This window comes from Rattus norvegicus, chromosome 8, assembly GCF_036323735.1.
Source record: "Rattus norvegicus strain BN/NHsdMcwi chromosome 8, GRCr8, whole genome shotgun sequence".
Taxonomy (NCBI): Eukaryota; Metazoa; Chordata; class Mammalia; order Rodentia; family Muridae; genus Rattus; species Rattus norvegicus.
In genome coordinates this window covers 55,276,527-55,289,034 of record NC_086026.1, presented here as the reverse complement: position 1 = coordinate 55,289,034, position 12,508 = coordinate 55,276,527, and the positions used below count along the sequence as shown (strand labels likewise).

At 44.8% G+C, this 12,508-nt stretch overlaps 1 protein-coding gene and 1 long non-coding RNA gene across 3 annotated transcripts in view; both read right to left on the bottom strand.

The window, feature by feature from the left end:
- Positions 1–12,508, bottom strand: part of Sik3 (SIK family kinase 3) — a 210,170-nt gene that overhangs the window by 130,104 nt on the left and 67,558 nt on the right. The gene's annotated exons all lie outside the window — the stretch shown is intronic.
- The window catches only part of LOC120094333 (uncharacterized), a 108,244-nt gene that overhangs the window by 28,503 nt on the left and 67,233 nt on the right, over positions 1–12,508 (bottom strand). The window contains exon 2 of the long non-coding RNA XR_005488642.2: positions 1–12,508. This exon is cut by the window's left edge and continues 28,503 nt beyond it; it is cut by the window's right edge and continues 43,078 nt beyond it. This is a non-coding gene — a long non-coding RNA (uncharacterized LOC120094333).

The window sequence follows — 12,508 nt, the reverse complement described above, 5'->3', positions numbered from 1 at the left end:
TTCACAGTGCTTCATTCACAGCCATGATCTTAATTATATTATTATTAGTTGCTGCTTTTGAAAAAAGCAAGTACCATGAAATATGCTATTTATAGGAGCCACAAGTCAAGATGAGTCCAGGAAAAATGGGAAGTGACAAGGCTGCAAGATTCTGGACTGGGCACGGAGCAGATGCTAGTGAGTAACTGTGTTCCCTGGACCCTGCTAAAGCCAGGGGACTTAGCGCTGTGTCTGCAGTCAGAGGTTAGTAGCTAACAATCTCTGTTTTGTTTGAGACAGAGTCTCACTGTGTAGCCCTGTCTGTCCTGAAACTCACTATGTATGAGACCAGACTGGCCTCAGACCCATGAGATCCGCCAGCCTCTGCCCTCTGAGTGCTGTGATCAAGTAAAGGTGTGCACCATCATGCCCCAAAATAACTTTTTTTTTTTAAAGTAGAGGGTGAACAAGTTAAAATAAGGAGTCTTTTAATAGTGGCTAATAGATAAAAATCACAGCAGGACCTCTGCCAGACCTGAAACTGACTGAGCTTTACTATGTGCAGGGACAGAAGTACCCGCAGTGGTCGATCATCAGCTTATGGGCCACAGAGGGACAGATTCCATATCAAGTCCAAAGTAGAATCTAGGTAAGCTGAATGGGCAGCCTTGGGCCAGGACTTAGAAGGCCACCCCTAAAACTCCTCAGAGCTTCCTCAAGACTGGTTCTCTCTAATATGCAAGGAAGGAGGGTAAGGATTGCAAGCAGGAAGCAGCATGCAAGCACAGTGTGTACACAGCAGAACTCACGGACTTCACAGTCTGAAATAACTAAGTGTGAGGGGACGGACGGATGGACGGACAGTGGTATTTCTGCAAAGGTAACATTGAACAGAGGTGATCTTGACCCTTTTCTCTGCATGGCAGGTAACACATGGCTGCTGAGCTGATCTGTTTTAATGAAAACAACAAACTTCACAGGACAGCTCCTGCCACAGGTTAATCTTGTGGAACGTTGAACACACGCTTGGGAAAATGAGCTGGGATCATAGACAAGACACAAGTGCCAGCGTACTCCTATTAATCCACAGCAAAGGTCTGGAACGGGAAGTCAGCCTCAGAGCTGGACTATCACCTCACCAGCTAACTCTGGGTATGCCACAGGCACACCCTCTCTCTAGTGAGAGCTATAGCTCTCCACAGACACAGAAGGAGCAGAACATTTTGGTAACTGAAGATTCTGTTAAACCAACAGCTCCTCCACCAAAAGCCACGGGAATTCCATCCAAAGTGACGGTGTGCGGCAAGGGACCCCTGACATAGCATGCATCTTCACAGGGGCCCACTCGGGGCCCCAGGACACTGTGGTGGATCAGGAGCTTTCAGAGATGAGTAATTTTTTTTCCTAGAAATTTGTTACAAAGTAAATTTGGAATAAGGGTCTATGTAACCCAAGTGTTTTATCTTAATCACTAAAAAATGCACTGTGTTCAACTCATTAATACTTTAATCATCAGGATGTTGTTTTTGGAAAATAGGAGAAAAAAGAAAGAGATCCCTGGGGAAAAAAAAATTCTGTTCTGAAACCTAGGGGTGAGAAGGGTAAAACTCAGGCATGACATGCCCAAGGCTTAGGACTTAGAGGGCCGAAGTGTTAATAATTTAAATTATTATTTAATTAGTATCAAATGGTTTAATTAGAGAGGGAGGCAAACATTTTAAAATTCTAACTTTGAAGGAAACTACTAAATAACAACCATGAAATTTGGATTAATTCCAAAACAAGCAGGACTAAGAAACAGGTCCTTCGGCCTCCACATTTGCCACCCATTTACTTGGATTTACGCAAAGACCCAACAGATGGGTAAAAGCCACCCATCATAGCTGAGAACCTGAGGCTTTGAATAATGTAAACACCCTGCTAGAACTGCAACGTAGGGCTTTGTGGTCCCAAATTCCAAACCGTTAGAACTCTGAAAACTCACAAATTAGTTGTTGTGAAACAAGGGGGAAGAAAAGAAGGAAAGAGGGAGAGGGAGGAGGGGAGAGACTGGGTAAGTCAGTGCACTGGCTGGTTCTGTGTGTCACCTTGACACAAGCTAGAGTTATCACAGAGAAAGGAGCCTTCCTTGAGGAAATGCCTCCATGACATCCAGCTATAAGGCATTTTCTCAATTAGTGACCAATGGGACAGGGCCCAGCCCTGGGTTCTGTAAAAAGCAAGCTGAGTAAATCCGAAGAAGCAATCCAGTCAGCAGCATCCTTCCATGGCTTCTGCATCGGCTCCTGCCTCCAGGTTTCTGCCCTGTGTGAGTCCTGTCCTGACTTCATTTGGTGATGAACAGCAATGTGGAAGTGTAAGCTGAATAAACCCTTTCCTCCCCAACTTGTTTCTTGTTTTGTGCAGGAATACAAACCCTGATTAAGACAGTTAGTGCACTAAGGCAAGACTATCAGTTCAAGGCCAGTCTCAGCTACAGGAGGCTAATCTTGAATACAGGGAACCCTGTCTCAAGAAATAAAATATGATTATATAAATCAACTTTAAAAATACATTAAGAAGGGTTTTATGGAGTTTGTTTGTTTGCCATGTGGCTCCACTCCAGCCTCTCAAGTATTAGAACTAAAGTTCCAACACCAGGCCTGACTGGTACAGTTCCTCAAGAAAACAAATACACCCAGAAGTGGTGGTGCACGCTTTACTCCCAGCACTTGGAGGCAGATCTTTGAGTTTGAGGCCAGCCTAGTCTACGTAGTGAGTTCCCGGACAGCCAGGGCTACACAGAGAAACCCTGTCTTGACGAAAGAAAACAAGTACTGCCAAGAGTGGCAGCATGTGCCCTTGGTCCTGTGCTACAGGCTGGGAAAGGGGTATTCCCCGCTTCTAAGAGCTTCAGACCAGCCTGGGCAATAAATCTAACAAAACCCAGATCAAGTTTCAAACAAAGAAAGGAGAGAAGGAGAAGAAGGGGAACCGAGTATGTCACCATTCTAGTGGGAAACAAACTGGTTATGCAGCTCCTTTGAAGAAGCTATAAATTCTATGTACAAAAGGGCAATATATATTTCTGTGCTTAGCTACTTAGTCTGAGCAAAATTTATCTCACCAAGTCTGTTTCTTCACCTGTCAAAGAGAGAGAAACTGTGTAGGTAGTTTAATGTTTAGTGATATCTCAATTACAACGGAAAACACAGCTTTACTAAGCAAGCACAGTGTGCAGTGCTGTTTTAGCATGGGTAGAGGAGAGAGAACACCCCATGGGATGTGAGAATATACTTTTTATTCAAAACTGAAGTAACTCTTGTGTTACTACCTTCCTTCTGCTGTGACAAAATGCCAGAGATAAACAACTTAAAGGAGGAAAGTGCATTTAGGCTCCAGGGTTCAGGGTCCTCCTGGCCCTGGTGACAGACACTGCTGCACCAAGCCTTTAGGTGGACACACTTGACCCACCGAGCTGCCCCTCCAACCTTAATGTGGCTCTCTGAAAGCACTAAGTTGATTCTAAGTGCATTATTTCTTCTGTCCCATGCTGGGATCACAGGCAGGGCCCATGTGAGCAAAGCCACATTGAGTCCTAGGTTGATATTTTTTGATACCAGGAACTAATCAAAATCATCTTTATAAGATCTCCTATGGGTGATGCAAATGGGAATGACCCTGGACCACAGGCCAGCATATGCTGCAGGGAAGAAGGCAAAAGAAAAGCGAAGGCCGTGCAGCCCAGAGAAAGAAGTCTGCAAAATCAAAATTGTTTGAAGGAAACAAACCCATCTATCTCAGCATTCCAGAGCTGGGATAAGACAGCAGACATCACAATGCAAGTTGCAATTTTACAAACGAAGAAAAAGGAAGCCCCAAGAGAAGGGCCATAGAGGTAGGTAGAAATAAATGATTGCTAAGTAAATTCAATATAAACATCTCATAATTCAACAGAGCTTGATCGACTAACAGAATTCATTAGAAACCAAAACCTCTTCTTCTGCCAGTATTCAAACTTAAAAGTCAATTCATTCATTGTAAAAGATTTCTATCCCTCTCCTTGTTAATTGTCATTTTGTTAAAAAATTAAGTCAGTAAGGTTTACTGTTGGGAAGGCCAACAGCACACGCTGCAGTGACGCGCTGCAGTGACACGCTGGCAATGACACAAGGTGAGGTGGTGTAAGCACCACCCCCTGGTACAACACAGGGACTAGATGAAGCCTGTGGTGATTTCATATCCCATTTCCACTCTTCTGTATCCATTTGTGTCATTTTACTGTGACGTTGCTCTCCCAAGACATACCTCCCTCGTGCCAGCCAGGGACACCCACTAACCTGCAGCCATACTACTAATGTAATTTTAGGCTTCACCTGGAGGGTTAGTTACCTCTTTCTTCCCTATTAAAGGTGTTTTTCCTGGGGCTGGGGATTTAGCTCAGTGGTAGAGCGCTTACCTAGGAAGCGCAAGGCCCTGGGTTCGGTCCCCAGCTCCGAAAAAAAAAAAAAAAAAAAAAAGAACCAAAAAAAAAAAAAAAAAAAAAAAAGGTGTTTTTCCTAAATACACATGGGCAATATTTAAAAATACTCCCTTTAACACCACAGAAGCAGAGTTCTTTTAAAGTTATTTGCTTACGTTTTGTTTTGTTTTGTTTTGTTTTTTGGGTTTTTTTTTTTGGTTCTTTTTTTTTTTCGGAGCTGGGGACTGAACCCAGGGTCTTGCGCTTCCTAGGCAAGCGCTCTACCACTGAGCTAAATCCCCAACCCCTTGTTTTGTTTTAAGACAAAAGTATTGCCATGAGCCCAGGCTGGCTTCAAAGTATAAGCACTCCTCTGGGTACATGAGGGACTGCAGTAGTCACCACATGAACCCTATGGAGTGACAAGACAGCATCTCAGTAAGCAGAGCGGTTGCTACTATGCACTTGTTTAAAGCCATGATTTGGGGTTTATATCCTTCACTCGTGTACCTGATAAGGGGCTGCATGTTTGTGTAAACGATAACGGTAACAAGAAATTTGAAGTTAATTTTTCCAGTTTCCTAATGCTTAAGGTAGGCAAGTCTACCCATTTTTTTAAAAGATTTATTTATTTTATGTATGAGTACACTGTTACTATCTTCAGACACACCAGAATAGAGCATCAGATCCCATTACAGATGGCTGTGAGCCACCATGTGGGTACTGAGAATTGAACTCAGAACCTCTGGAAGAGCAGTCAGTGCTCGTAACCACTGAGCCATCTCTCCAGCCCAAGTCTACCCATTTTGAATGTCTTAATTTAATTTTCTCTCCCCCCAAATCTCAGCCCTTTTCTATATTTAACTAAAGAAAGAACAAGTGTTCGCCAGCTCTAAGGATGCAGCTTGCTTTGTGGGGAGCAGTGCACTGTATATGTGTAGTAGTTATGTCAGTGCCTGTTTGATGTATGACAGTTTTCAATGAACTTGGTCTCGGACACAATAGTGGACCATACTGAAACTAAAAACCAGAGCCATGTGTATTATATATGTTAGTCTGATACATGGTTCCCGTCTGTGATCCCAACACTCAGGAGATGACAGAGGAGTTAGGGTTATCCTCAGCTCCAAACAAGGCCAGCCCAGGCTACCTGAGACTCTGTCTATAAAAACACAAACAAACAAGGCCCAGGGGTTGGGTCGGACTGAAATACAACTGGGTGGCAGAGGGCCTGCTCAGCATGTCCCAGACCCTGTACCCAGGCCCTTTCCCCATCAGCACCCAACACCGGGGCTACACAAGCATCAGCCTTTGCTCCTGAATCTTCCCTCATTGGTAAATAATAATAAAGCAGGTTATAGATATTAGTGACTCGTGGGCATTGTTGGGGCACATCATTTCTACCTGACAGGGAACATAGTTCAAAGCTGTACTTTCCCCCAGGAAAGGCCCCACCTCAACCACATCAGTAACTAGCTAAAACACACACAGAAGAAAGAACAAGCTCCCATCCAGGGTTCGACTCGTGAGCTAGATCAAAGTGTGCATTTGTTTGTTGAGAAAGGTATTCATACGAGCTAACATCACAGAGCACACACCTTTACAAGCACTGCGACCACCCAGTGTATTCTCAGAAGCTTTATACCAAAAGAGCAAACTCTTAAGGTGCAAGGAGAGAATCAAGCATTCAGCTGTCAGAACTATTTGTACAAACGAAAAACAGAATTACAAGTCCACAGAGAAAGCGAGGCATTGACCAAAGGTCAGCCACTTAGTACAGATTTGTTCAGTCACCGTGGTCAAAGCACAGGGACAACTCTTTACACAGCTCTCCAAACATTAACTGAAGCCCATCGCAGCCCAGAGAGCTAAGCAGAGACACTTTGCAAACAGGGAGATGTAGCCTGAGGGTTCAAAAAATGAGCGCCTGACTAGCCCTGTATGCCTTCCGCCTACTGCTTAGTGTATTCCAACTACTGAGATCAAAGCACAACGCAATTGTACTGGCAGGATAGAAAGATGGCTCAGTGGTTCAATTCCCAGTACCCACACGGGGTTGTAACTCCATTTCCAGGGGTCTGATACCCTCTTCTGGCCTCTTCAGGCAGCAGGCACACTGTGGTGCACAGATAGACCTGCAGGCAAAAATCCAGACACATAAAATAAAAATTAAAAAGTTGCTTTTAACAAACAGCATCTCCTGGTTGCTTAGTTACAGGATGCCTCTCAATTTCTCACAGGAGAAGTGACAGAGGATCCTGGCCTGTGACAATGCTGGGCACTACCAAGGGCAGCGAGCTCTGAGGAGCTGGGCTACTCCGCTTACCAACAGTATTAACCTTTTACCTACTGGTTAATGAACCTTCTTTGGAGAACTTTCTGCTCATGCTAACACTCCTTTCTATCAATAAAAACATAGTCTACAAAAACTTGAGTTTGTATTACTTATACCATCAGATCTGACCATTTCATTATATAAGTAAAGGAGTCTGAGGGTCCACTGGAAAGAAGCACACGAAGGAACTTGGTGAATGAAAGGAATTCCCAACATCTTGATTAAAGCTGTGGCTGCTGTGAGGGGTCTAAGCTCTGCACTGTATACATTTCCTGCAATATGTTTTTCTATCTAAAAAAGCACCCTGAGTCCAAGACAAGATGGCCAGATGGTTCCTCATAGGCACACCCAGAGATTTTCAATGTTCATAGTGATTCTAAATTTTAAATGGAAACAGGATTTTGTTGAGTAGCCCTAGCTGATCTGATAATCACTGTACAGCCCAGACTGGCAAGCAGCAAGCCTACTGCTTCAGCCTCTCCAGTCCTGAGACTGCAAGGGTATGGCACAACATCTTGCATAAATGACATCTGTAAAAGGCCATCTGGTGACATAACCAAAATTAAGGTCACTGTGCTTCCTACCTTTACATCAACCTGACACAAGCTAGTGTCATTGGAAGAGAAAGTGGCTCCACTAGAGGTTTTCTTGATGAATGACTGATGTGGGAGGGCCCAGCTCTCTATGGGAAGTGCCACCCTTGGACTGGTGTTGGGTGCTATAATAAGACAGGCTGACAGGCATGGTGCCACACGCCTTTAATCCCAGCGCTCAGGAGGCAGAGGCAGGTGAATCTCCAAAATCAGCTTTTTCTACAGAGTGAGCTCCAGGTCACCAAGGACTACAGAGTAAGACCCTGTCTCAAAATACAAAAGAGAAAAGAAAAGAGGTAGGGGGTGAGAGCCAAGTACAGCCACGAGAAACGAGTGATTCTTCCGAGGTCCCTGCTCTCCTATTCCAGATCCCTACCTTGACTTCCCTCATCCTCCCAAGCTGCTTTGGATCACAACTGTCGAAAATCTAACTAATACGGTGGTGATATTTTCTAAACGTAGTCTACTGTGAAAATCAGCGGGTATAAGTGGTCCTGGAATCTACTCCACTACAACACTGAGCAGGAGTCTCCATCAGAAGTCTCTCCAGTGCCTTTGTGTATGATCTCACTTAAAAGACATCCCTGAGACAGAGGTGAATGGCGGAGCACTTAGCTGGGCACAGCCCTCAGCCTCCTGGGTGCTGAGACAGCGGTGTCTATGCCCAGCTACCCAATAGGGATTGAATTTACTTCCATGTGTGCCTGTGCACCTGAGTGCAGGTGGCAGAGGTGGCCAGAAGACGACATCGGATCTCCTGGAACTGGAGTTACAAGAGGTTGTGAGCACCCAACATGGGTGCTAGGAACCCAGCTCTGGTCTTCTGCAAGAGTAGCAAGTGCTCTTGTTCAGCCATCTCTAGTCCCCAGGACGGTACTTAACAATTACAAACATCCAGCAGCCAAAAGGGCTTGCTACTAAGTCTGACCTCAATTCCATCCCCAGGACCACATTATAGAAGGAGAGAAATCAACTCACAAGAAATACTTTCTAATTTAAGTATCGAGAAGTCTGATGTGCCAGTGCGGCCCAGGCTGCTGCCCTTTAGTTAACTTAACCTGCATTTTGGCAGTTTCACTCCAAAGGGAGTAGAAAAACAGTGAAATTAAGTACCTCCAAGTGGAAAAAGGATGGGGGAAATATTAAAATTCAGTACAAGAGATGAGGGAGGGACACAGTCAAGGCACAGGCAGCACTAATGGAAAGCTTTTGGGAACTGTGGCTGATGGGGGTTTGTTTCAGATCACCAGAGGTTCTTATGAAAGCTTGTTTTATAAGTTCATGTATATTCACGATGTGACTCACTGGCTGGGAACATGTAGTCATCCAGATGCAGTGCAAAGGCTACAGCCTTAAGTCCCATCTTACGCGTCAGATGTAAAGGTTATAGCATCATTTCTTGAAAATGTATTAGTCACTGCCGCTAACTATACATCTCTAGAGAGAACATGGAAAACGAGGCGGGCTAGTGGCACACAGGTTTGACACCAGGAATAGTTAGAAAAGTCAAGCCACATCAGGAAATAACATGGAACTCTGTTCACATCTGCATGCTTCATCACCCTGGAAATTTCACATCAGAGACCTTAAATAAGAATTCTGGGCTACTTGTCTCAAAGTGACTCACCCAGCCTATCTTCACTGTTTGAACATCTCATGAGACAAGGCAAGACTAGAGCAACCGGTCCACAAGCACCCACGTTATCACAAAGCCAAGTATAACCTGACCTGTAACTGATGGGCCCGTCTCCTCCAAGCCTCAAACCGCACTCCGAGGGAGCAGCTTGTGTGTCCAGGACCTACCGGTACTCGTAAGAGAGACCGAAATGTGCAGGCATTTGCCATTTCAAAAAGCAACTGCTATTTCAATACTGCTACCATTGCTGCTTCTAGCAAGGAGAGAGTGGTCTGCCTAGAGCTGGACAGAAAGGAGCTGCTGGGAGGACTCGAACTCCATTCTATGGCTTCCACACCTGAACTCTCCCTCAAAGTCAAACTCTCCCTCGCTTTTCCCCTGAGATCCTTCTTCCTTCATCTGCACAAGACATGGCTATTAAACACATTCATTATTAAATAGTCTAAGGCAATAGAAAGTGCATACGGTTCCTGCTTTAGGTGGTCTGAGAAGGTGTGCTATAATCCAGCTTAGTGGTCAGGGACACTCTAGCTGTGGTAGGGAGGTAAGCACCCTGACACGGGACTGGGGAGTGGGGATAGGGTGAGGAGGTCTTGTGGGGCGACCCTTTCTCTGGGCAGTTACAGTGTCACAGGAGACTGAATGTCATAGAGATCTGGCAAGTGGAGACCATGGATGATCAGTGGCCCTGAGGCCAGAAGACAGACACATAGCATACAAAGGAAGCACCTTCGCACAGCCTGTAGCCACCCCAGACACTGCAGACATGAGGCTGTAACAGCAGGAGCCAAGCCCTGGAGCTTGGCGCACAAATGCTGGGCTAAGGATAGCAGGCTTTGCTTTATAGGCGGTATTGGACAGTGAACATGAGTAAGATGCTAAAATCCAGGATTCAAAAATACAAACTCGCTTCAGTGGGCGAGATAAAAAGAGGGGTACGAGACCAGAAATAGGCACGCCAGTTAGACTCCAGCGCAGCAGCACATCAAATGTGAGGCCTCAATTACAAACGTGAAAAGGGGGAGGTAACAAATTAGGGTGCTATTTTGGAAATAGAATCTTAACACATGGTAACTGACAAGACATGCTGAGCAAAATTCAAAGGGAAATGTAGGCTACCTTCCAGACTTTCTGCTTCAAACACAGAAAGGTCATGTCGTCGTCAGGGAAAGTGGGGAGTTGGTAAACTTAACAATTTGTGAAGTGTGGCTTAAGGCAAAGGAATCTAGTGGGCAATAGGAACCTAAAATCCTGAAGGAATAGCGATCACACCGTAAGCGGCAGTGGAAGGTGAAGGGCCAGTTCTGATTAGCAAAAGAAGAACATAAACACATACACAGGCTGAGGGCAGAGCCAGAGGGAACCCAAACTGTCACAGAAAACAGGGACCACTAGTGTCAAGGAGCAGACGAGACGGTGCAGAGGAGAGATGAGTTAAGTACCAGGAGCCCAGAGCAGAAGTGAGAACAGGCAGATTTCCTTCCCTTCTCCACAATGCGTGTAATATATGTATGTGTGCACACAAGTATGCGTGTATGTGTATGTATTCCCCCACCCACTGACATGAAAACTGAAAGCCTCTCTGCACATCACATTGCTGACTCGTTAACATGTAATCTCCAGTACACTAGGCCCATGAACAGTGACTTCACACCTCAAAATCTACTCTAAGCATCCAGAAGTCCTGACTGTGGCCTCATATACAAAATTATTTATCAGGACATTATTTATAAGAGTTACAAAAGAGAAAAGCCTTAAACACACAGCAGAAATTTAAATTATAGTAAAGCCATAAAACATGATTATGAACTGTTTAAAAATTTATATTTATAGGTAGTTATAACTGACATATAAAGTACTTGAGATGTTGAAACCCAGCACATCCAGCTAAATGTATAAAAAATATATATAAATGTAGGGGCTAGGGTGATGGCTTAGTGGATCACGTACCCACGCACAGGCAGGAAGACGTGAGTCTGGGTCCCCAGCAGCCACATAAGACAGGAAGGCCCTGGGGGCTTGCTCACCAGCTGGTCTACCACAACAGCCAGCTCTAGATTCAGAGAAAGACCTCATCTCAAAACATAAGTGGAGAGCAAGAGAGGAAGGTGACCGCCCTCTGGCCTCCACACAAGCTCACACAGACACGCATCTGCACACGTGTGAACATTCACTTACATACTACACACAAAGGCAGGAAGGCAGGTAGGCAAACACAACACACAACAGCTGACAGGTCCTGACACCGCACTATGCTCTGTGTGCCTTCGGCTTTCTTTTTGAATTTATTAAGTTTGACCAACACATACACCACATCTTCTGTCCCTGTACAGGCCACCTGTACTTCCTCTTGGTAAAACGTCTTTCCCTCTTGCCAATGTCTAACTAGGTGACCGGGACTTTCTTACCTAGAGCCTGGAAGTCTTTCCTCTAGAGGCAGCAGACCCTTTTCTAATTGTGGAGCACTAATTTGAGAATATTCCGTCCTTTATCAAAATCCAAAGATAGTCAAGACACTTATTCAACACGGTCTATCTGCATGCAGTCTCTAGGACGGATGATCCTCTGGACCTACAACTGGATGGCTCCTAGGATGAGGAACTCACGGGCACAGGGCGACTGGCACTGCTCGTTCACTGAGCATCGACTGACCAGATCTTTTCCCACTCTGCAGTAAGTTTGGTCATTTAGTAACACGGTTTGGCTGGCTGTGACCTCCTGACCCTCTTATCTTGGCCTCCCAAGCGCTTGGATTACAGCACATTAGCATAGTTTCCAGATGGGCAAAAGTTTTGAGTTTTTTGAAGCCAGCTTTACCACTTTTTCCCTTTATAGATCATGATTTTTGGTGTCAAAGTTGCTTTACCTTGTTTCAGTTTCTAAAAAAAAATCTTCTACTTGTTTTTCCCAGAAAATTCTTAGCTTTTCAGTTTACATTTAAAGCATTTAAACCTGTGGTCCATTTTGAATTGACTTATGATCTAAGGATAGCTGGACCGAGCAATAATGGCACACACTCCAATCCCAGCACTGAGGAGGCAGAGGCGGGCGGATCTCTGTGAGCTGGTACTGCATGCCTGTCACCCAGTGCTATGAGATGAAAGACACATGAGGATCCCAGGGTTTACTGATTAACTAACCTACCAGATGGTAAGCTCCAGGTTTCATAAAGACCTTGTCTGGGAAAATAAGACAGAGAACAATAAAAAAAGGAGATACAGTATTGACTTCTGGCCCCCACTCATACTCATACAACATGTATGTGCAAACCCTCACACTCATACTCATACAACATGTATGTTCACCCCTCACACACATACTCATACAACATGTATGTGCAAACCCTCACACTCATACAACACGTATGTTCACCCCTCACACACATACTCATACAACACGTATGTTCACCCCTCATACACATACTCATACAACGTGTATGTGTACCCCTCATATACATACTCATACAATGTGTATGTGCAACCTTCATATACATACTCATACAACATGTATGTGCAACCCCACAC